General features: G+C 39.0%; 1 pseudogene; it reads left to right on the forward strand.

Annotated features, from left to right (window-relative positions):
- The first annotated feature begins 9321 nt into the window (after positions 1-9321).
- On the forward strand, positions 9322-10565 carry LOC138838732 (ubiquitin-conjugating enzyme E2 R2 pseudogene; annotated as a pseudogene).
- The last annotated feature ends 12449 nt before the right edge of the window (positions 10566-23014 follow it).

Raw genomic sequence — 23014 nt, forward strand, 5'->3', positions numbered from 1 at the left:
CTTCTACCAAGAAGTGTCTTTTACATAGTGGTCCCTCAGTTACCTGGGTTAGCTTTAAGACCTCATAAGCACCAGATTCTCAGAGGCTCAGTTCTTATAAACAATGGCATAATTCTTTAGTTGCAAAAACCTACACCCATTCTCCTATATGGTTCAGTCCTCTGTAGATAATTTATGGCACCTGTAATATCAAAATGTCCATGCTGTGAAAGTAGCTGCTCTACTTACATGTATTAAGGAATGCTGACAGAAATATCTGCACATAATCAGTTCATATGCAATTTTAAAAATCCTTCTTCATACTCATGGGAAATTGAAACCTCATATGCAGAACTTATTTTCCTTTACTTTGGGTTTTTCATGAATAAATGGTCCCCATTTATCTGCACCTAAAAATGTTGTACTAGTGCCCTCATATCCAAAGCATTTGGTAGTAATTTTTGCTTTGCCGACTTTGAAGTTACTATTCTGACTTCTCCTAGTTTCAATTTACTTCTGTTAAAATGTTATCTTGTGATGTTAGTGTTGCTCTATCTGAAGGAAAATTTCCTTTTACATTTCTTTCCCTTCATAATGCTTTATCTTCAGTGTGGAGCAATTTGTGTTCAGTATGACTGAATAGTTTCTCAAATCTTTCTCGGAGTTCTTCATGTCACTTTAATCTGTGAACAAATGACTTTTAATGGTTCTAGAAAAAGATTTAGAGGATGGCACTACATATATTTGTATTCTCCATGTATACTCATAACACACACACACACACACACACACACACACACACACACACACACACACACTATACACATACTACATTTCTTCCAAATCTATTGACTTGGCATTCCCAGCTATATCTCTTTATTTTGTATATTTATTCTATTTTTAAATTTTGATATTTATAAATTCAATAATCATTAATTATGTTTTCAATTTTAGCAAATCTGCTGTAAATTCTTCATTTCAGTCACTTTTTTTAGTTTTATAATTTCTCTCTTTCTCTTGCTCACTATTATTTTGGTGGTATTAAGGCTTGACATCAGAGCCTCACATTTACTCAGCTCGAGCCATGACTCCAGCTTTTTCCTGGTTATCTTTGAAGACAGATTCTCCAAAAGTCAGCCTGGGCTGACTTTGAACTATAATCTCCTGGATTCTAACCCCTGAGTAGCTAGGATTACTGACTTGAGCCAGAGGAACCCAGCTATAATATTTATTTATTTGTTTGTTTGTTTTAAGTTTGGGACTTAAGTCCTGGGACTTGAACACAGGGCCTGTCACTGAGCTTTTGTGCTCAAGGCTAACATTTTACCACTTGAGCTACAGCTCCACTTCTGGCTTTTTTGGTAGTTGATTGGAGTGAATTGGTCTGTCTTTCCTGTCAGGTGGGCTTTGAACCATGATCCTCAGATCTCAGCTTCATGAGTAGCCAGTATTACAGGCGTGAGCCACTGGCTCCCAGTCTTTATTTTTAAATTTTACTTCTGAAATGCTCTACTTTATTAAATTATTGAATATTCTTACTGCTTTTATTTTTATTATTTGGGGAAAGATTTTGTTGCTTGAACTGAGGACCTTGTGCTTGTTGGGCAGGTGCTTTACCTTTGAGGCATACCTCCAACCAACCCTTTTGCTTTCATTGTTTTTCAGATAAGGTCTCATGTTTTCCCTGAACTGGTCTTAGAACACAACCCTTCTACCTGCACCTCCCATGTATCTACATTACAAGCATGAACCACCATTTCCAATTTGTCTAGAGACTGGATCTTAACTTTGTGCCCAGGTTGGCCTTGAAAAGTGATTCTCCTAATCTCCACCTCCTGGGTCGCTAGGATTTCAGGTGTGAGCCACTAAGCTCAGTCTCTCATTATGCTTATTTAAAAATCCCAGATCTAATGCATCAGCATCTTTTTTTTTTTCCAGTGAGTTGATTTCCAGTGTTGGTAAGGTTTTGTGTCTCATGCTCTTCTGATATATTGTCTTGTTTCTTGGCACACTTGATATATCCTGATGGATTGGCAAATGTGTATGGAAAACAATGGAAACCATTGAAGTCTTTGAATGCTGTTGTCTTCTTCAAAAGTGAAATTGTATTTGCTCCTGGCACATAATTTAGATAAAGGAAATAAACTTGATTTCATCTGAAATCAAGATGATGTGACAGAGGTCTTCCAAATCACTAAAGGTATTTTATTTGTAATTCAGCTTTACTGTAGCCCATCAACTGTGGATCCCGAAAGAGTGTGGATTTAATAGAGTTATTCTTCCTTGGTGAACTGTGTCCTCCATCTTTCTCATTATTCCCATAAGACGTTGTGAAGTACTCCTTGCCTTAGAGACTTTTAGAAGGTATCTGTTGTCACACTTTTGCTCAGCTTTTTAGGCATCTGCTTACTATTTGGGAAATGGTACATATTAGAGAAAATCAGTTCTAAATGTCCTCTCTTCATCCCCCTCCTCCTCCTCCTCCTCCTCTTCCTCCTCCTCCTCCTCCTCCTCCTCCTTCTTCTTGTCCCCCATGAAACCTTGTCTCTTTGCTGGACCTTGTCCCATTTTTTTTTTGGGTCGGTTACGGGGTTTGAACTCTGGGCCTGAGCGCTGTCCCTCAGCTCTTCAGCTCAAGGCTAGCACTCTACCACTTGAGCCACAGCACCACTTCCAGTTTTCTGGTGGTTTATTGGAGATAAGAGTTTCATAGACTTTCCTGCCTGGGCTGACTTTGAACCATGATCCTCAGATCTCAGCCTCCTGAGTAGCAAGGATTACAGGCATGAGCCACCAGTGTCCGGCATTGGACCTTGTCCCTTCTAGAACCTCATCCTTCTGGAAACCTATTTCTGGCATGGGCTTCTCCTGTGCTTTCAAGTGATTTACCTCCTTCCTGTATTTTGACAAGCTTTTCTAGTCATTTTGTTTTTGTTGGTGGTGGTAGTCACAGGGCTTGAACTCAAGGCCTGGGAGTTATCTCTGAGCTTCTTCACTCAAGGCTAGAGCTCCACCACTTTGAGCCACAGTTCTACCTCTGTTTTTGCTGGTGATTATTGGAGATAAGAGTCTTACAGAGTTTCTTGTCTGGGCTGGCTTCAAACTGCAATCACTAGATCTCAGCCTAATGAATAGCTAGGATTATAGGCATGAGACACAAGTACCAAGCTAATTATTCTTAATAAATGCCTTGTCCAAATAATATTTGCCCACTATTACTAAAAGCAATTGTTACTAGTGGTACTACCAGTTTTGATGCAGAATTTCATTTGAGCGGAACTTGGTAAAACTCAGCTATTTGTATATGATAATGAACAGAATAGCCAGCACTTCCTACTAATTATTCAAAATACACTCAGTACTTGGTGATATTTTTCTTTTTATTTTTGGTATATCCATGTATTAGATAAAATAAATTCAAATTAATTTTTAAGCTTGTCATTCTGACCCTCATTTCACAAAGTAAAACAGAATCTACTCACTGAGAAATAGTTATAAGCTAATAATTTTGGACTATTCTTGTGAACAAAATATTCAGTGGATTTATGTAAGAAGTTAAAGTTTTGTGTTTCTACTCCATATCAATGTTACACTGAATAAAGTACAAAAAAAACCCTCTCCAAGAATGTAAGATTAGACATGCAGACATAGACATAAGAAAATGAACACATACTCATATTCATAAACACATAGTCATGGACAAACATTGCCCGTCTGGAAAAGGAAAGAGAAGTTAAGAAAATAGAGTTAGATGTTCAAAGATGACTCAGAGTTAGCATATGAAAAATAGGCAAAAAGCTTTCAATCTAGATAATAAAAACCTGTCAAAGTCTGGAGCCCAAGATAGGGACACAAATATCTTTTTTCTTTCTTGCTGTTGCTTCTAACATATTTATAATGTACCATGTGATTTTTTTTGTTTCTTTGTATGTTCCTCCCCCATGGTATAACCCCTGTTTTCACTGTATTTGATGTCGGTGCCCTGCATCTTGTACATACACTTCTCTAATTCAGGGAGGGGAAGGGAAAAAACAAAATGCTTAAATGAGGATACAGGTTGACCCATTGTAACAATGAGATTATAAGACACTATGTTGAAAAGGAGCTTTACAACTTCCGCGGGTTGGGGGGTAGTTGTGGAGGTGGGAGGGAAGGGATGATAGGGGAAAACAAAGGAGGAGGCAACAATGCTCAATAAGAAATGTACTCATTACCTTGCTCATGTAACTGTAACCCCTCTGTACAGTATTTTTACAATAAAAACATACAAAAAAAGTCTGGAGCCATGTTTTACAAATTCTTGATTTTTACTTGAAAGCTCAGATTTTTATTGGCAACACAGATATTTGAGATGTGAGTGGTTTCTCTTGGATGAAAATGGTTAATAGTTATTAAGATGATGTACAGCGGGGCTACTATTTCATAAGTCAGATAATTGAGTACATTTCTTTTTGAACAATGATATCCCTTCGTTTTCACCCAGTTTTTCCTTCCCATACCCACCCACAAGTTGTATAGTTTATTTTCAACATACTTTCTACTTAGTACCACTGCTGCAAGTGTTCATCCTATGTTTCTATATTTTAGTTTCATGAATTTTGGGGACACAGAAGGTAAAGACTCTAGGTCATCCGGTAAGGATGTCCACTTTCCTATGTTCTTGTTTCATCTGTTCCCCAAGTCCCCAGCTGTTCAGCTGCCAGTTTCCAAATGATGGTCAGTAATAAAAACAGGAGAAACAATTTGTATGCGATATAAATCTATTTTTGGGGGGTGGAGGGGTCCAGTCGTGGGGCCTGAACTCTGGACCTGGGCACTGTCCCTCAGCTCTTCAGTTCAAGGCTAGTGCTCTACCACTTGAGCCACAGCGCCACTTCCAGCTTTTTTCTTTTTGCTTATGTGGTGCTGAGGAATCAAACCCAGGGCCTCATGCATGCAAGGCAAGCGCTCTACCACTGAGCCACCTTCCCAGCCCTGCCATATAAATCTTTAGTGCAGATGATTCAACCAGAGTATAAGTCTGAGGGGGAAACCAACCACTTCTTGGAGACTAAGTAATTGGCATGGAGATCAGAGGGGGAAGATGCCTCAAGAGGTTAGATGGAGCTGCAGAGAGCATGTCCTGTATCTCCTAACTTCCCACATCTCCTAACTCACTCAGTGGCTTCTCTTCAGAACCTTTCATGTTTGGCAATAACAGATACAAAATTACTTTTCAGATTTACTGATCTTAGCCCTTGTCCTTAAGAGATAATTTTGTCTTCAACATCTGTGATCTCCTAGTAGTGATGGGAGTTGACAGAACATTTCCAGATTAGCAGTCTCAGCAAAAAGTCTAAGAGAATCACAGGATTCTTTCTGATCCCTTGGAGAGTAGGTGCTGATGAATATAGCAGAGCTTCAACCCTTGACAATGTTTCCTTCCTCAAACCTAGATTGTTCTCAGAATAGAAGAACACCTTCCTAATCCTTCAGGTTTTATTAAATTTTATGTAGAACAAGTCTTGCTACTCAGTGTTTAATTTTAGAGGATACAGTGACTAAAACAACAATACAAAAAAGTGAGCTAACAAAAATAGTCTATCCGATGGCTGCCAGTGGCTCACGCCTTAATCCTAGCTACTCAGGAGGCTGAGATCTGAGGATCATGGTTCAAAGCAAGCCCAAGCAGGAAAGTCCGTGAGACTCTTATCTCCAATAAAACACTAGAAAACCACAAGTGGTGCTGTGGCTCAAGTGGTAGAGCATTTACCTTGAGCTGAAGAGTGCAGGGATGGCGCTCAAGCCCAGAGTTCAAGCCCCACGACCTAAATAAATAAATAAATAAATAAATAAATAAATAGTTTATCCTCTTTATAAGTAGACAAGCCAGGTTCCACAGTGTAGGAATCAGAGCTCATTTAAGAAAAATCTTTCCAAGAAAGTGAAGCAGCAAGTTCTGAGCTATAGAACTGTTGGCTAGTTACTGCAAGTGGTTACAAATGTATTAACTGAAATATGGTAAATGTAAGTGAGAACTCAGATAGTATAATTCCTTAGAAAGGCCTGGTGCTTATATCAAAAAATGATTACTTGCAAGGGAAGGGGGAGATCAATGGAAGAAGGGAAAATTCAGTCAAAAACCCAGTGCACATACTACACAATTAAGAAAAATGGGGGAGCTGGGTGCTGGTGGCTTATGCCTGCAATCCTTGTTAGTCAGTAGGCTGAGATCTGGGTATCGTGATTTGAAGTCAGCTTGGGCAAGAAAGTCCCTGAGACTCTTATCTCCAATAAACTGCTCAGAAAAAAAGCTGGTGCTCTGCCCCTTGAGCCAAAGAAGCTCAGGAATAGTGCCTAGGCCCAGAGTTCAAGCCCCAGGACCAGAAAAAATAAGTGAGGGAAGGACTAGGTTGGGAGGAGTGGATGAAAATGTTGAAAAGAGTGACACTGATCAAGATGCATTATATTCATAAACTACTTTCTTAAATTGCAAGTCCCTTGCAAAACTAAAGATAATAATCATCATCATCACAATCATAATCATAATAATAAAAATAATAAGTGGTTCTAAATTGTGGCTGTCAAGGTCCACATTCCTTGAGGTTCAAAGGAAGATGGGTATTATTTGTGACCTCTGGGAATGTTTGTGGTTAAAACCACCCACCTGTATTGTAGGTCCTTGTTTTTCTCCTTTAATGAGTCTGCAATATTCCTCCGGGTGTTGTTTTGATCAAGGGGGTTAAATAGGACCAGAAGGATGGAGATATCAGTCCTGACCTGATTCCTCTGACAGTTTTGTTTTCTGGTTTAATAGGAATGAGAGGTGTATAACAGGGCTGGGATTATCAGTAAGGGTCCATTACTCTGATATTGTATTTTGGATAGTTTAAAATTCAATGCTTTGCTCAGGCAGGTTCTGAGAATTTTTCAAGGCTTGAGAGCAAAGAACAAATATTTTTACAACAGATATGATGATATCAAATATTTCTCTCTTACCTGTCATATCATTTCTGCCTTACTATTCAGAAAGAGGCTGTGTGCTTCTCAAGTAGCATTTGCTTTGCCATTTTGAATTTCTCTACTACAGATGAGTTTTAGGTTGTTCTCTATACTTTTGTTGTATGGGCATTTGATCAGCAAGAAACAGAGAAGCCACATTTTATGAAATCCAATTAGGAGAGGGCTGGTGACTGCAGGTAGACTCCTGACTCAAAGACCTGCAGCCCACAATGTCTCTCACATAAAGCTTTTAAAGGCAAAAACCAAGTAACCAGTGTGAGAAATTAAATCTAACAAAAGTGTTATATGTAGGCAGAGCAAACTAGATGAAGATACTTAATCCTAACAAAAGTGTTATACATAAACAATAAGGGGCAATCAGGATGCAGTTATCTAGTGGAAGCAAGACTTTCCTGGAGCTTAATGACTCATGACACACCTGTAATTTAAAGAAAGTCCTCCATCACCTCTAGAGTTCTCAGAATGTCCCCATCTTCTATTAAGATGCCAAAATGGTGTTACTTAGATCCAGTTTCCATATTTTACTTCCATTTACTTTTGTGAGTAAATGAAAGAAAACAGCTATTTAATAAAGAGAAATTTTCCTAATTGTTTTGAGTTGAGAATTTAATAACACACTGAAGGCAGTGGGGGAGAGCAGTGTCCACCCTTTCATCTCTTCTGCCAACAGCCTGAAAGGTTTGCTCTGTCTCAGAAAATATGGCCATATGAGATATCCAGGTGTCTAGGAACTGGAAAACCCATTGTCAGGGGTTCTTGATACCCTAGAGGATAAGCAGGAATGCAGACATGTATGGTACTGGCAGGTCAGGGGGAACTATCCATACAGAAACCAAGTACAAGTGCAGGTAGTCCAATGAAACCCATGGCAAGAAGGGGTGAGGTGTCGTGTTGAATACTAATGCACATTGAATACTACCAAACTTTGGTGAAAGAAAATGAATGTCATAGGCCAGGAAATTGATCAGGAAAACCACAAAAAGGCTTGAGTACTAAAGGTTCTGCCAACTTGAAGTCATAGCATTCTACTGCTTTGTCCAGCATAACCTACCTGGTACAAAAGAAAGCTAACTTCTTCATTTTCAAAGCCACACTAGATGTATAAAGGGAAAAGTGCTTGTTGATGTTTTACTAACTAAATTCTATGCTCTAGTTCTTCTCTACTTGCCTGTTTTATTCTCAGTTTGCACTGGGATGGATTCTGGTTCCTGGCTGCTGTGTATTTGACCACACTATCCTTGTTTTTATGCTGCTAAATCTGACCCAACTGATCACTGAACCTACCTGTACTTGGAGCCCGATAGACTAGGAAAAATAAGGTATGGTCAGCTAACAGAAAATACAGGAGATACTCATTCATGTCCTTCCTTTAAGATTAAGGGAACAAAAGTCATTTTTGGGGGAAATGAAGCAGGATAACTTATGGAAACTGAGGCCTGGTGTAGGCAACTCAGAAATATGGTATCTTAAAAACCTAGAAATGCTATCTTTGCTTCATAAAGAGGCAACTGAATGCATTCTTTCCTAAGGGATCCATTTCTCACCCAAGAATTTACAACTGCCTGACAGGATGCCCCAAAATTCAGATAGCAGAGTGTCTCCTTGTTTCAAGGATAAGGATCTGTTATGGCAAGATGCATTCTTACCTGGAAACTTAGAGAATAACACTAGGTGTAGTTAAAGCAAAGACAAAGCACCTAGCTTTGCATAACTTAAAGCCAGACCCCTTGCCTTTACTTTATAAATATCCAAAAGCCCAAGGAGCTGGGTGTCTCTCTGGGTGTCTCCTTGTGTGTGTCTTTGTGTTCCTATAAGAGCACCCACATTCTGCTAGTGTGCCCCTGCCCTTCTGTTTGTCTGCTTTTTGCCTGTCTGTTTCTTTGCTTGTTTACTTAATAAAGTGCTGCCAAGTTTTCTTACCATTGTGACTTGTCTAGAAATTCTTATTCTGTGATCAAAGTCAAGAACCCTAAGTGAAGAGTTGCTATATTTAAAGGAAAGCTTCAGTAAACCTCACCTCTGTCTGGTGACATACTCACCATTCTCTGAAGTTATCCCTGGCAGGTGGAAAGACTTTTTGCCCCACACTTCTCCACTTTCTAAAGTGGAGATTTTTATCTAATTGGTCATAGGATGATTGATAGGGTCCTATTTAACAGAATAGGTAGAGACCTAAGGCTTTTATGAAAGAAATACACTTTTCACACACCACACATGCATGAACACACACATAATTTTAAAAGTTTGCATTTAACTCTAACCCAGCCATTCACAAAGGTTTTTGAGCAGGACTGGAGTCCCATCCCAGCATGGCTGCAGCCACTGATCACAGAAGACCTGATGCTCGAGCTGAAATGCTTGCAGGAGGAACTGGTGGAGGGCTTCCAGTTCACACTGTTGGATGAGTCTGGTCTCTACAACTGGAAAGTAGCCATCTTTGGACCCCCAACTCCCTGTACAGAGGTGGCTACTTTAAGGCAGATATTAACTTTCCTATTGACTACCCATATCTACCTTCAGATTTTTGACCAAAATGTGTCACCTCCCAACATTTATGAGAATGGTGATTATACATTTCAATTCTTCATCCACCTGCAGAAGACCCATACTGTGGAGAACTCCCCTCAGAAAGGTGGAGTCCTCCTCAGAATATGAGAACTATCAGTGTAATCTCAATGTTTAATGAGACCAAGACCTTCTCCCCAGCCAATGTGGATACTCCTGTTATATTCAGGAAATGGAGGGACAGCAAAGAAAAAGACAAAGAATGTGCTGAAATCATCAGGAAACAGGTTTCAGCCACCAAGGCTGAAGAAGATGAAGTGAAGGTCCCTACAACTCTGGTAGAATACTGAATCAAACCTAAAGTGTCTTCCAATTCCAATTACATTTTTCTCAGTTCAGATTTGCTTGAAGATGAATTGTATGATGGTCACTGGATGCTGATGAAGATTTGTGACATTTCCCTTTAAAAATAGGGACTCTTCATTTTGGGTCCTTGATTTTGATCCTAGAAGAATTTCTGGAGCTTTATCCAGTTGGCAAATGAGCAAGCAAGCAGGCAAGTAGGCATGCAGACAAACAAGCAGAAAGGCAGAGACACACTCTCTGGTGGCAGGGGTATTTATATGGTGAAGGCACTGAGTCTGACTTAAGATAGATGTTTATATGGTGAAGGCACTGAGTCTGACTTAAGATAGATGTTTATCTTTGCTCTCAATCACTCTTGTTATTGTTACCTTTCTAAGTCTCTGGCTGTTGTTTACCATTCTCATTGTTTATGTTTTGAGTTTTCCCTTTAGTTACTTTTGTGGAGCATTTCTCTCAGGAAGGGGTACATCCTGCCAAACAAATGTTAATTCTTAGGGTGAGATATGAATCTCTCAGGAAGGAATGCATCTTTTTGTCTGTCTTGAAGCAAAGATAGCATTTCTATGTTTCTAAATGTCATTTTCTGAGTTGCCTTCACCAGGCCTCATTTTCCCTAATTTATTCTGCCTCATGCTGATGACATTGATGATGAAGATGAGGAGGAGGAAGATGCTGGCTGTTACTATGATGATGATTCTGGGAATGAGTCCTGATGGGCTCTTCAAATCACCTGCCCTGCTGTCTCAGGCCAAAGGGAAGGGAACCAAGTGGGGACCTAGCAGTGACTCCTCAGCAAAAATTCATTCACAGGGGGTGGGGAAAACAAATAGCTCCTGCTGACTCCCCTGTGGATCTCAGTTTGCTCATTTTTATTGACCTTTAATGGAAAGTAGCCCTCTACAGAATGTCTGAATTGTTGCATTCATTATCCTTCCATCACTGTATTGATTCCCACCCCCCTCAGCCCCTCTAAAAACAGTCACCATCATCCAACTCCCACATCGCTTCACCTCTACAGAATGTTCACAGCAGAACACATTTGGTCTGTAGTTAGATTCCTGAAGAATTAGTCAAAGACATTTAATGTGTTTAAAGCTGGGAATCCATTGGGAGTTCATAAGTGCAGCATGTACTGGGTAGCAAACAAACAAAAAAAAAGAAAATGCAAAACAAACTGAAAAATATCTTTCTTGCCAAGGTTCAGCTGCTCATTTACATCAGCATGCATGCATATTTGTTCAGACCGCGATCGTAGCAAATTTTGTTTCTTTCCCTTCCTAAAGCTGGGATGTAGTATGCATCAAGGACTTACTTTGTGCTAAGCCTGATGAAATGCATTTCTGCCTCCATGAAACCATGCTAACATGGTGGCCTCAGTTACTCTGAGGAGAGAAATCAGATTTTGTCATTTGAAATTTATTGGGGTCTAAAACCTTAAATAAATATTCATATTTTTAACAAAAAGATCATTGATTGGAACAATCCAGGAAAATGAGAAATAATAAAGATACATGAAAAGACTAGTTCATTTATGAAGAAATAAAGATTTGTAAGAAAAGTAAGGTTGAATATAGAATGACTGAGCAGGGCTGGAAAATACAGAATAGTGATTAAGCATATAGTTTCTTTTAAAATGTCTAGACACACACACACACATACACACATATACACTCACATGCACACGCATATATCTGTTCATGTCTGTATTCCTATCTCTTTGGAAGACCATAATTTAAGGCAAGCCCAGGCAAAGCATCATGTAGATTATTTCTCAAGTGGTTTCAGTTTGTGTGCATCTGTCATCCCAGCCATGTGGTAGCCTGAGACTAAGAGGGCTTGCATTAAATTAAATTAAATTCTTCTAGTAAATGTTCTTATCTTTCATAGTTTTTCTGTCTCTTAAGTATACCTTGATTTGCTCCACAAATAATTATTGAGATTTGACAAAGTATGAGACAAGTAGTAGAAATAGAAAGATAATATTTTTAATTATTAGATCTTGTCCTCAGAATCTATCTATCTATCTATCTATCTATCTATCTATCTATCTATCTATCTATCTATCTATCTATATCTATCTGCCTATCTGCCTATCTGCCTGTCTGTCTCATAAATATGTAAATAACATATCATATATTATATATAATATATATTAACACAGGCATATATGCCGTTTAGGTTGGCATTTCCAATTCTAACTCAGCAATTCAAAATTGCTTTTGAGTTAAAATACATTGACTAGAACAATCAAGAAAAAGAATAAAAAAGGTACACAACAAGGACTAATCACTCATGGAAAAAAAAGAAATTTAAGAAAAGTAAAGTTGTAAACCAGGTGCCAGTGGCTTATGCCTATAATCCTAGCTACTCAGAGGCTGAGATTTGAGGATCACAGTTTGAAGCCAGCCCAGGCCAATTAACTACCAAAACAGCCAAAATGGAGTTGTGGCCCTGAGTTTGAACCCCAGGACCAGAGCTAAAGAAAGAATGAAGGAAAGAAAGAAAGAAAGCTCATGTCTGTTATACTAGATTCTTGGGAGACTGAGAGCTGGAGGCCCATGGTAAAAGGTAAGGCCAGGCAAGAAGTCCATGGGACTATTTTTCAGCCAATTGTTAGTTATGTTTGGGTGTACCTGTCATCCCAACTATGTGGCAAACCAAGATCAAGAGAGGTTCACAAGATTCCACATCAGTTGCAGAAGTTGAGGCTGAGGATGGTGGTTCGTAGCTGTAATCCTAGCTACTAAGATGGCTGAAATATGAGGATTGTGGTTCAAAACCAGCCTGGGGAAGAGAGATCATGAAACTCTTACCTGCAATTAATCAGCAAAAAGCTGAAAGTGGAGCTGTAGCTTACGTGATAGAATACCAATCTTGAGCAAAAAAATTAAATGGACAGCATCCCAGGCCCTGAGTTCAAGCCCAAGTACTTGCCCAAAAAGAAAGAAGAAGAAGAAGAAAAAAAAGGAGGAGGAGGAAGATGAGGAGGAGAAAGATGAGGAGGAGGAGAAAGAGGAGGAAGAGGAACAGGAGGAGGAGGAAGATGAAGAAGAGAAGGTGGTGGTGAGGGAGGAGGAGGGGGAGGGGGAGAAACAGCAGTGGCTGGACATGGCAGTGCAGGGCTGTCATTACCACAATGGCAATGAATATAAAACAAGAGGATCACAGTCCAAGCATACATCTAGGTGGAAAATGAGGCCCTATCTAAATATAAATATAGGCTGAAAGGATGGCTCAACAGTATAGTGTCTGCTTAGAAAGTACATAGCCCACCGGGCACCAGTGGTTCACACCTGTAATCCTAGCTACTCAAGAGGCTGAGATCTGAGGATCACAGTTCAAAGCCAGCCCAGGCAGGAAAGTCCGTGAAACTCTTATCTTCAATAAACACTCAGAAAAACCGGAAGTGGCGCTGTAGCTCAAGTGGTAGAGTGCTCGCCTTGAGCTGAAGAGCTGAGGTATAGCGCCCAGGCCCAGAGTTCAAACCCCATAACTGACACACACACAAAAAAAAAAAGAAAAAAGAAGAAGAAAAAAAAGAAAGTACATAGCCCTAAATTCAAACTCCAGAAACTGGCCCCTCCCAAAATCTGGGTTTTTAATTAAATTCTAGTACTTAATAACTGCATATTATTGGAAATTTATTTGCCATCTCTGTGACCTATGTATTTCATAAAAAAATAGGACTAATTCCTATTTAATAAAGTTGTGAAGTTTGACAAAGAATGTGAAATTTGAATGAGCACATATTAAAAAGCATCCAGGTGTATTTGTTATTATTTTAATACATGCATTTTTGTATTCTCATTTCATATTTTAGATTTCCAGAATCACAGAAAATATGAAGATAGTACAGATTTTTTTCCCCTGAACAGCCCCTTCTTAAGTTGTTGTGTGATACCCTGAAAAAATTACATGAAGGAATAGGGCTCCTTGTCCCAGGTCAAAACTTCCTAAATAAAGATCCTGAAATGCAACAAATCAAAGAAAGGTAAGATAAGTGGGATTGCATTAAACTGCAGAGCTTTATGCATGGCAAAGGACAAAGCTGGCAAGATAAACTGAAAGCTCACAGATTGGGAGAAGATCTTCAATAGCCATACAACAGAATGAGTCTCATATCTAAAGTATACTTAGAGCTCAAAAATAAATAAATCCCCCCAAAACAAATCCTAAAAGAAACAACCACCCTATTAACAAGTGGGCTAAAGGCCTAAAAGGAAACTTCTCTGAAGAGGAAATAAGAATGGCCAGTAGATACATGAAGAAATGCTCAACATCTCTGGCCATGAAAGAAATGCAAATCAAAAAACATTGAGATTCCACCTCACACCAGTTAGAATGGCCAATTATCAAAAAATCTAATAACAGCAGATGCTGGAGGGGATGTGGCCAAAAGGTAACCCTAGACTGTTGGTGGGAATGTAAGCTGGTTCAACTACTGTGGGAAGCAGTATGGAGGTTCTTCAAAAGACTGAACATAGAGCTCCCCTATGACCCAACAACCCCCTTCCTGGGCATTTACAAAAATGACCACAAACAAGGCTACACTAAAGCTACCAGCATAACTATGTTCATTGTAGCATTATTTACCATAGCTAAGATATGGAACCAACCCAGATGACCCTCAGTAAATGAATGGATGAAGAATATGTGGTATATAGACACAAGGGAATTCTACACTTCAATCAGAAAAATTGCACTTCCCCATTCATAAGGTAATAGAAAGACTTGGAAAAAATCATATTGAGTGAAGTAAGCCAGACCCAAAGAAACAAAGGCTCCATGGTTTTCCTCATTTGTAATAATTAGTAGATGTCTATGATAGTCCTAGCAGCGGATTACGATAGCTCAATAGCTATGTACATATAACCATAGAAGATGATGTTAATTGAAATGAACTTCAAGATATGTAAACAAGGGGTTTTTCTTTGTTGTTGTTGTTTTTAATGTACTGTGTGAAGTTATTTCTTTTTTTTCTTTCATTTTTTCCTCTTTTGTTTATTCCTTGTTGATTTTGGTACCCTGTGTCTTATATATATGTTTATCTGAACTGGGGAAGGGAAAGGAACAAAGGGGAAGGGGAGGGAAAGTGGGAGAAAAATGAGGGAGAGGGTAACTATGTTTGACAAGAAATGTCTTATTACCTTACATATGTACCTGTAGTCCCTCTGTACATCACCTTGATGATAAAATTAAATTTAACAACAAAAAGTTCCTGTGTCATCAACATCTAGTGTTTATTATAGTTGCTACCCAGTATTTATACATTACTTCATGGCCATGCCTTATTTACATTTCCCTATTTTCTCTCTTATTCTTCTCTAGGATCTCACATAGGATACTAAATTATGTCTGATTGTCATGTCTTTCTTTATATTACCTGCGTAACTCTTTTGGACTGTCTTTGGTTTTGTTGCCCTTGAGAGTGTGGTGGAGTTCTCTTTGAAATTATGTAATATTCCTTTTTCTTGGAATTGTACTGGGCTACTAGGCTTCGTTCATGAGTAGTAGGAAGTTAGAGGTAGCTTTACTTGCTTATCACATCTGTCTCAGGTATGTACTTGCAAGAAGACTACTTGCCTTGGATGTTGTCCTTGGTGATTGGCTGAAATCATTTCCATCAGATTTCTGATTTATAAGTACTTCTTCCTTACATTATACTCTTTGGAAGAAAATCACAATGAACAGTTCTCATTTAAAGAGTGGGGAGTTAGGATCCATCTCACCAAAGACACAATAGCCACATAAATCATTTGAAATTCTTCTGCATGGGCTATGTGGCACTTCCCCATGCTTTTACTCATTCAGTTGTTTTGTCAATATGGTCTATGGACATTAACTTTATATTTGCAATATAGTGGATTATTTTTATTTATTGCTCATATTGGACCATCTTTGGCCACCTTTCAGCTTGAAATACCCCCCTCAGTGTGTGAACACATATGTGTGTGTGCACTTTGTGCATAAACATATACACACATGTGCATGTGTATTTTATTGCTTGGATGTGTGTTATCCTACAAGATGCTCTAGACTCTGTTTTTTATCTCTTGACTTAATTCTATAATATTCCATTTCTATAGAGGTCCTTGTTCTTTTATCAGAACATATCACTACAAATAAGATCTGGGTGCTATGTATATTCCTTGCTACCAGGTTATCAGTACTTCTAGCATTCTCAGCCAACAGATAGAGACATAAAAATGTGTATGGAAACCTGTGTATAGAAACATACCTATAAATGTCTCTGTGGGTATACACATATCTATAAATATAACCATCTGTGTCTGTAACAAGCTAAACAAGTTCACCTTGACATTGCCATCTCTAGTGTGGTGAATGAAATCAGTCTCTCCGTCTTTTTTTACTCATATGTGTATCTCTTTTGCAGTGAGACAGCAGCCACCTACTTCAGCATTTCATCATAGTATGCACATGTTAGCTATTTTAGCATGAGAAATAATACTTCTTTTACTTTATTGCAAGAAAAGGAAAAAGCACATGAAAAGCTAGAAAGTGAATACCATCCCCTACTGGAATAACTAGGAAATTCCTATTTCATGCTTCAATTACTTCAGTAGGAGAAGATAGGAGTGATGGAGAGATTGTGAGGAGTTTTCATAAAGTGGAGAATGCATATGCTAGTCAGATTTACATCATTGTTAAAAAAATACCAAGCCAGGCACCGGTGGCTCCTGCCTATAATCCTAGCTACTCAGGAAGCTGAGATCTGAGGATCGCAGTTCAAAGCCAGCCAGGGCAGGAAAGTCCATGAGACTCTAATCTCCAATAAACCACTAGAAAACTGGAAGTGGCACTGTGGCTCAAGCAGTAGAGCACTCACTTTGAGCTGAAGAGTGCAGGGACAGTGCCCAAGCCCAGAGTTCAAGCCCCACGACTGACCTAAAAAAGAAAAAAGTACCAGAGGCAAGCCAGGTGCCAGTGGCTCAAACCATGATCTGAAGAATATGGTTCAAAGCCAGCCAACGGCAGGAAAGCCCAGGAGACTCTTATCTCCAATAAACTACTCAGAAAAAGCTGGAAGTGGTGCTGTGGCTTAAGTGGTAGAGCACTAGCCTTAAGCAAAAAGAGGCTCAGGGACAGTGCCTAGGCCCTGAGTTCAAGCCCAAGGACTGGCAAAATAATAAAAATCAAAAATAAAAATACCTGAGGCAATCAACTTAAAAGGAGGAAAGGTTGTTTTGGCACAGTTTTGGAAGTTTCAGTCCCTATCCTGTTGACCTGTGGTGAGAGTGTGTGCCAGAGAAAGATGCTGACCCTACAGCGCCCCAGGAAGAAGAGGTGGAGAGAGAAGCCTCATGTAGTGACCCTTTGAAGGTCACATTCCCTCAATCCTCTTAAAGATACACCTGCCTCCCCATAGTACTACAGGATGGCAAGCAAACTTTTAATCCATGGGCTTTTGGGAACATTCAGTATCCAAACTACAGCAATGCCTGACATAGACATGATTTTAGCCCATGGCTGTGCGTATTTAAAACAATCCTAGATTACCAGTCTGTGTTGAGGCAGGTGGTCATCATTTGCAGTGAAATTGTAGATATGCCTGTAAACTCTTCCTGTAAACTACTCCTCTGTGGAGTCTGAGTGATCTGCTGGGACAACAGCTTATGACAGTGGAACGTGGATCAGATTAGACATTTAAGTATAATTTTAGTTTAGTAATTTTAATGATATAATTAATGATTAAATGATATAATGACAACTGTATCATAAATATAGATAACTGGAAAGATTGATGATAGATGGTCTTGATGTGGTTTCTGAGGATACTAAAATAAGTAGGCTGGAAGTAGACAAGTAGGCTACTGAGATCCCTAGAGGAAGTGAGAGTTCTTGACTATGACCAGACTTGTCTTGAACTATGCAAATGGATAATCTCCCTCCCATCCAGCAGAGAACAAAGGAAGGGGAAATGTGGAGGCTGAAGCACTATGGATCAGGTGTTGAGTGTCACATGCATGGTGATTTACCAAAAATTATGGCAGGAGATGAAGATGGAGATGCAAAAAATTAGTAGGTATTAAGTTTTCAGCAGACAGAGTAGTGGGCCCACTAGGCAATGCAGCCATCAGGAATGGAGTGGGCAAGTGTAAGATGCTCAGAGAAAAGGGGGATTTACAAAAGAGACTCAGAGGGGTGATATTTGCTATCATGGTAATTATTGAATAAATTATTGTTAAGTGTGCACATGCATATACACATACATTCCAGATGTGGATGCAGAATATATTCATCCTGTGGTGCAGTTATTTATTTATACTTTATCAGTTCTTTCTTTTACATTGATTTTTAAGCCTAGCTCAGGATAGACTAGCTCAGCTGTGGCATACCCAAAGTGAAATTCAGTATTTCTAGATAAGAGGAAAACAATTATCCCATTAAAGGCAGCTATAACTGTCTCTTCTCTCTTAGTTGATGTCTTTCTCACGCAGCTGCTGTTTTGACTACATGATTATTGCACTTAATAATCATAGTAATCTCAGGAAGCAATTTCCATTAATAAAATGCAAATGTATACATCTTGGCATCTCATTAACAAATAAAATCTCACATTGATCTTTACTTTGTTTCCACCTTCTTGCAAGGCTAAAAAGACATTGTCTCTTAAATAATCTGTATTAATTACCAATTTACTTGTTGAATAGATTTAAGCTTTTCTGAGTTTTTATGATTTGAAAGCAAACTACCAATTAACAAAAGATCAGAACTTTCCCAGTTGCAATCCTTTAAAGAAGGGATGATGGCTGTTTAAAATTCTCTGGTGTTCTTTATAACATATGAGCTCATATGCAATTTGGAGAATCAATCAAAGAAAATATTTTCTCATAGGGAAAGTTGTGAAACTTAGAACCCAGTCTTATATCTACTATTCTGATGTCAGCTTGTCAGATAGCATCACTATCTTGAACTCCAACAAAAAATTGAAAATAAGGAACCACCTTTGGTTAAAATCCTCTTCTGAGGGTCATTTCCTGGTTAACGAACTGAAGCCTCCAGAAAGGACAGTAGCCTCTTTTCATCTTTGTATTTCAGACATAGATGAACTGTTTTTGAAAATAGTAGATGCTGATTGATTAAGCAAAGTATTGTTAAAGTATTGAGCATTTATTTACATTTAATAGACTCAGTCTTCTAAGCCATGTGTCACTATTGCCTTTATTTGAGAAATGTGAAAATAGAGACATGCAGAGGTTAATTAATCTGCTCATGGATAATCAAGCAAAGCTAGGTTTGGAGCAAAACTGTCTTATATTAACTGTCTGATATTATGCTAAGTGAAATAAGCTGGCTATAGAAAAGGAAGTACTACTTGATCTCATTTAGGTATAATGCCTAAAATTGTCAATTGTACAGAATCAGAGCTTCCAATGATTATATTGTATCTTAGGAGGTGAGAGGGGAATTTGTTATTCATTGGATACAAAATATCAATTGTGCAAGATGAATAAATTCTGTGGTTTAACTGTGCAGCACAGGGCCCATAGATAACATCTTGTACTGTGCATTTGAAAGTCTAAATGGGCAGATCTGTTATTAAATGGTCTTACCACATCAAAATTTTAAGCAAAAAGTGAAAAGGTGCTTTGAGAATTCACTCTCAAACTTTGTTCTGGTACTCCTAATGTAACTACCAAAAGACTTTGTTTTTAAGTGTTTTGCTGTAGACAAAAAAGTAAAAATAATGATAATATCATTGTCTGATTCCAGAAATGGAGTTATAACTGGAATGTACCCGTTCAGGCTTGAAATCTGACCTTCTTTCTGTTATATGTTTAATGATGATAAAACAAACAAACAAAACAATATCTGAATTAGATGTTCAGAAAAAAATCAGTGCCTGTGACCCTGGCTGCTTAATCAAAGACAGGGCCTTGTGAAGAGTGGGGACAGATAACTTATACCTAGAGACTGTTGAGGATCTTTTGATTCAGAGAGAGGCAGTTATGTCTCTGGGCAGTAAGCTCCTAGCTTCTGCCAAAGTTCTCCCTTATCTCACGAGAATACATATACTGTGTGGTAGGTGATCCTTTCAATATTGGAAGGAGCTCAAGAGCTCTTGAGTCTGCTATGATTATAGCTACACACTGGACTAGTCTGATGTCTAAATATGGCAAGACTGGTGTACACCAGGCCTTGAATTTCTAGTGATCCCCATCTTTGGCTGCGAGCTGGAGTCAGAGGATCCCTGTCATGGGTACCTCCTCCTGAAGGAATAAGGTGAGCTCACTCAACTATGAATTCCATAGTCTAAGTAATGCTCACAGGACTTTTTTTTTTTTTTTGTCGGTCGTGGGGCTTGAACTCTGGGCCTGGGCGCTGTCCCTCAGCTCTTCAGCTCAAGGCGAGCGCTCTCCCACTTGAGCTACAGCACCACTTCCGGTTTTCTGGTGGTTTTATTGGAGATAGGAGTCTCACGGTCTCTCCTGCCCGGGCTGGCTTTGAACCACGATCCTCAGATCTCAGCCTCCTGAGTAGCTAGGATTACAGGCGTGAGCCACCAGCGCCCGGCTCACAGGACTTTTGAAACTGGAAAGTTAGACCCCAGCTTCAAATTCCAAGGGTTCTACATGTCAGATCTGGCTACTGGCCCCTGTATATAGAGAGAATAGTTAGAACAAAGAGACATGCTACATTTTATCTAGCTTTTACTTAATTATGGAATGAAGTAGTCAGTGCTCTTCAACAAAAGTAGCTTTTTGTAGCACCTCTTACACTTTCAGGATCCTTATCAGCTTTCCTCTTCATTTCTGCTGTGTTTGGGTGTGAAATCTCTCCCTGGTTCTTTGGAGCCCACCGTTCCTCTCTTCCATTAACTTTTTAAAAAATTGTGATTAAGTGATTACATAAATTTCACAAATTTCATAGTTTTGTGAGACTTAAAAAGTCACAAAAACATTCTAACCTTTATGGGGCAAATTGTCTTTATTGTGGTCTATAAGTTTTGTGAATTTTATGAGCTTTGACAATACATCTATTTCTTGCACATTGGGTAATAGGTACATTTCTTTCCTTTTGTTTGTGTCAGCTGTTCCCTCTATCCCTCTCTTTCTCTCCCTCCCATTGCTGCCATTGAGTTGCTTAATTGATGTTTTCCCCTGTTTCCTCTGTTTCTGTGTCCTCCTCCTAGTTTCCTTCAGATGTGAACATAAATACCATAAATGTGGTCAGGAGCATGGGGTCATTTAGTAATGACACTACCAGATGAGTGGAGGTCCTTTGTTTCTCAAGTTTTGTTTACTTTGTTGTATCTCTTACGTTTTGGATTTAACATCCACATATCAGGGAGACCATGTGTTGTTTGGCTCTTTCCTCTTGGTTTACCTCACCCAAAGTGATTTTTTCTAGTTCCATCCATTTCCCTGCTAATGCCATTATTTTGTCCTTTCTAGTGGCTGCATAATATTCCATTGTGTATAGGTACCACAATTTTTGGATCCATTCATCTGTGGTGGGACATCTGGGTTGTTTTCATATCCTGGCTATTGTGAACAGTGCTGCAATAAATATGGAGGTACATGTGTTCTTGTATCCTGCTTCTTGTTGCTCAGGGTAGATGCCAAGGAGTGATATGGCTGGGTCATAGGGGAGGTCTATGTTTAGCTTTCTGAGGATCCTCCAGACTGCTTTCCAAAGTGGTTGTATTAGTGTACATTCCCACCAGCAGTGCAATAGGGTTCCTCTTTCTCTGCATCCTCTCCAGCATTTGTCATTGGCTGAATTTGGGATGTAGGAAATTCTGACTGGGGTAAGGTGGTATCTTAGTGTTGTTTTTATTTGCATTTCCTTTACAGCCAGGGATGATGAACATTTCCTCATGTGTTTCTTTGCCATTTTTATCTCTTCTTCTGAGAAGTCTCTCTTTAGTTCCCTTGCCCGTTTAGCAATTGGTTTGTCAGGTTTGGGAGAAATTTCAGCTCTTATTTTAGTTAGCATGTTCTGTCTAGAATCTTTAGGTTCAATTTCTCATTCTCATGTTTTTCTAGCAGCTTTAGTTACAATATGAGATTATTTACTTGTTCTCTATTATTGTATATGTTTTTTATTGTAAAAATACTGTAGGGAGGAGTTAGAGTTACATGAGCGAGGTAATGAGTACATTTCCTATCAAGCATTGTTACCTCCTCCTTTGTTTTTCCCTTACCATCCCTTCCCTCCCACCTCCACAACTACACCCCTTTCCCCACCTAAATTGTAAAGTTCATTTTTCAACATAGTGTCTTGTATATCTCATTGTTACAATGGGTCAACCTGTATCCCTATTTAAGCATTTTGTTTTTTTCCCTTCCTCTCCCCAAATTAGAGAAGTGTATATACAAGATGCAGGGCACTGACAACAAATACAGTGAAAACAGGGGTCTTCCCAGCCCTCTATTTTCTGGATATGTGCATTGAGAGCAATAAATTTGCCTTTCAGGACTGCTTTTGCTGTGTCCCACAGGTTTCTTTGTGATGTGTATTATTTTCATTGAATTGTAGGAACTTTTTAATTTCTTGTTTACTTTCTTCTGTTACCCAGGTGTTGCTCAGAAGTGTGCTGTTCAATTGCCATGTATTTGAGTAATTTCTATGGTATGCTTTGTTATTGAGAGTTAGCTTGATTCCACTGTGGTCAGATAGAATACAGGGAATTATGTCAATCCTCTTGCATTTGCTTAAATTCCTTGTATGAACTATGATAGGAGAAGAACGTGTGCTGGGTTGTTATAGGGTGGAACACTCCAGTAGATGTCAATTAATTCCACTTAAGATATGGCATTCTTTAATTCAGTGGCTTCTTTGCCAATCTTCTGATTGGTAGACATGTCCTTTGGTGAGAGTGGGCTATTAAAGTCTAGTATTATTGTATTTGGATCTATTGTAAGTTTGAGAGTATTGCTTAACATACTTGGGTGCACCACTGGGGAGTATAACTTGACAATGGTAATATCCTCTTGGATTGTTTCCTGTATTAATATGTAGTGTCCTTTTGTCTTTTTGTATTGATTTTAATAAAGTTTATTTTGTCAGATATCAGGATGGCAACTCCTGCCTCTTGCTGGGAGCATTTGCATGGTAGATCTTTCTCCGTCCCTTCACTCGGAATTTGTTTTTATGTTCGGCTGTGAGGTGGGTCTCTTGAAGGCAACGGATGAGT

Source organism: Dipodomys merriami, unplaced genomic scaffold (assembly GCF_024711535.1).
Source record: "Dipodomys merriami isolate MVZ:Mamm:240054 unplaced genomic scaffold, mDipMer1.0.p SCAF_29, whole genome shotgun sequence".
Taxonomy (NCBI): domain Eukaryota; kingdom Metazoa; phylum Chordata; class Mammalia; order Rodentia; family Heteromyidae; genus Dipodomys; species Dipodomys merriami.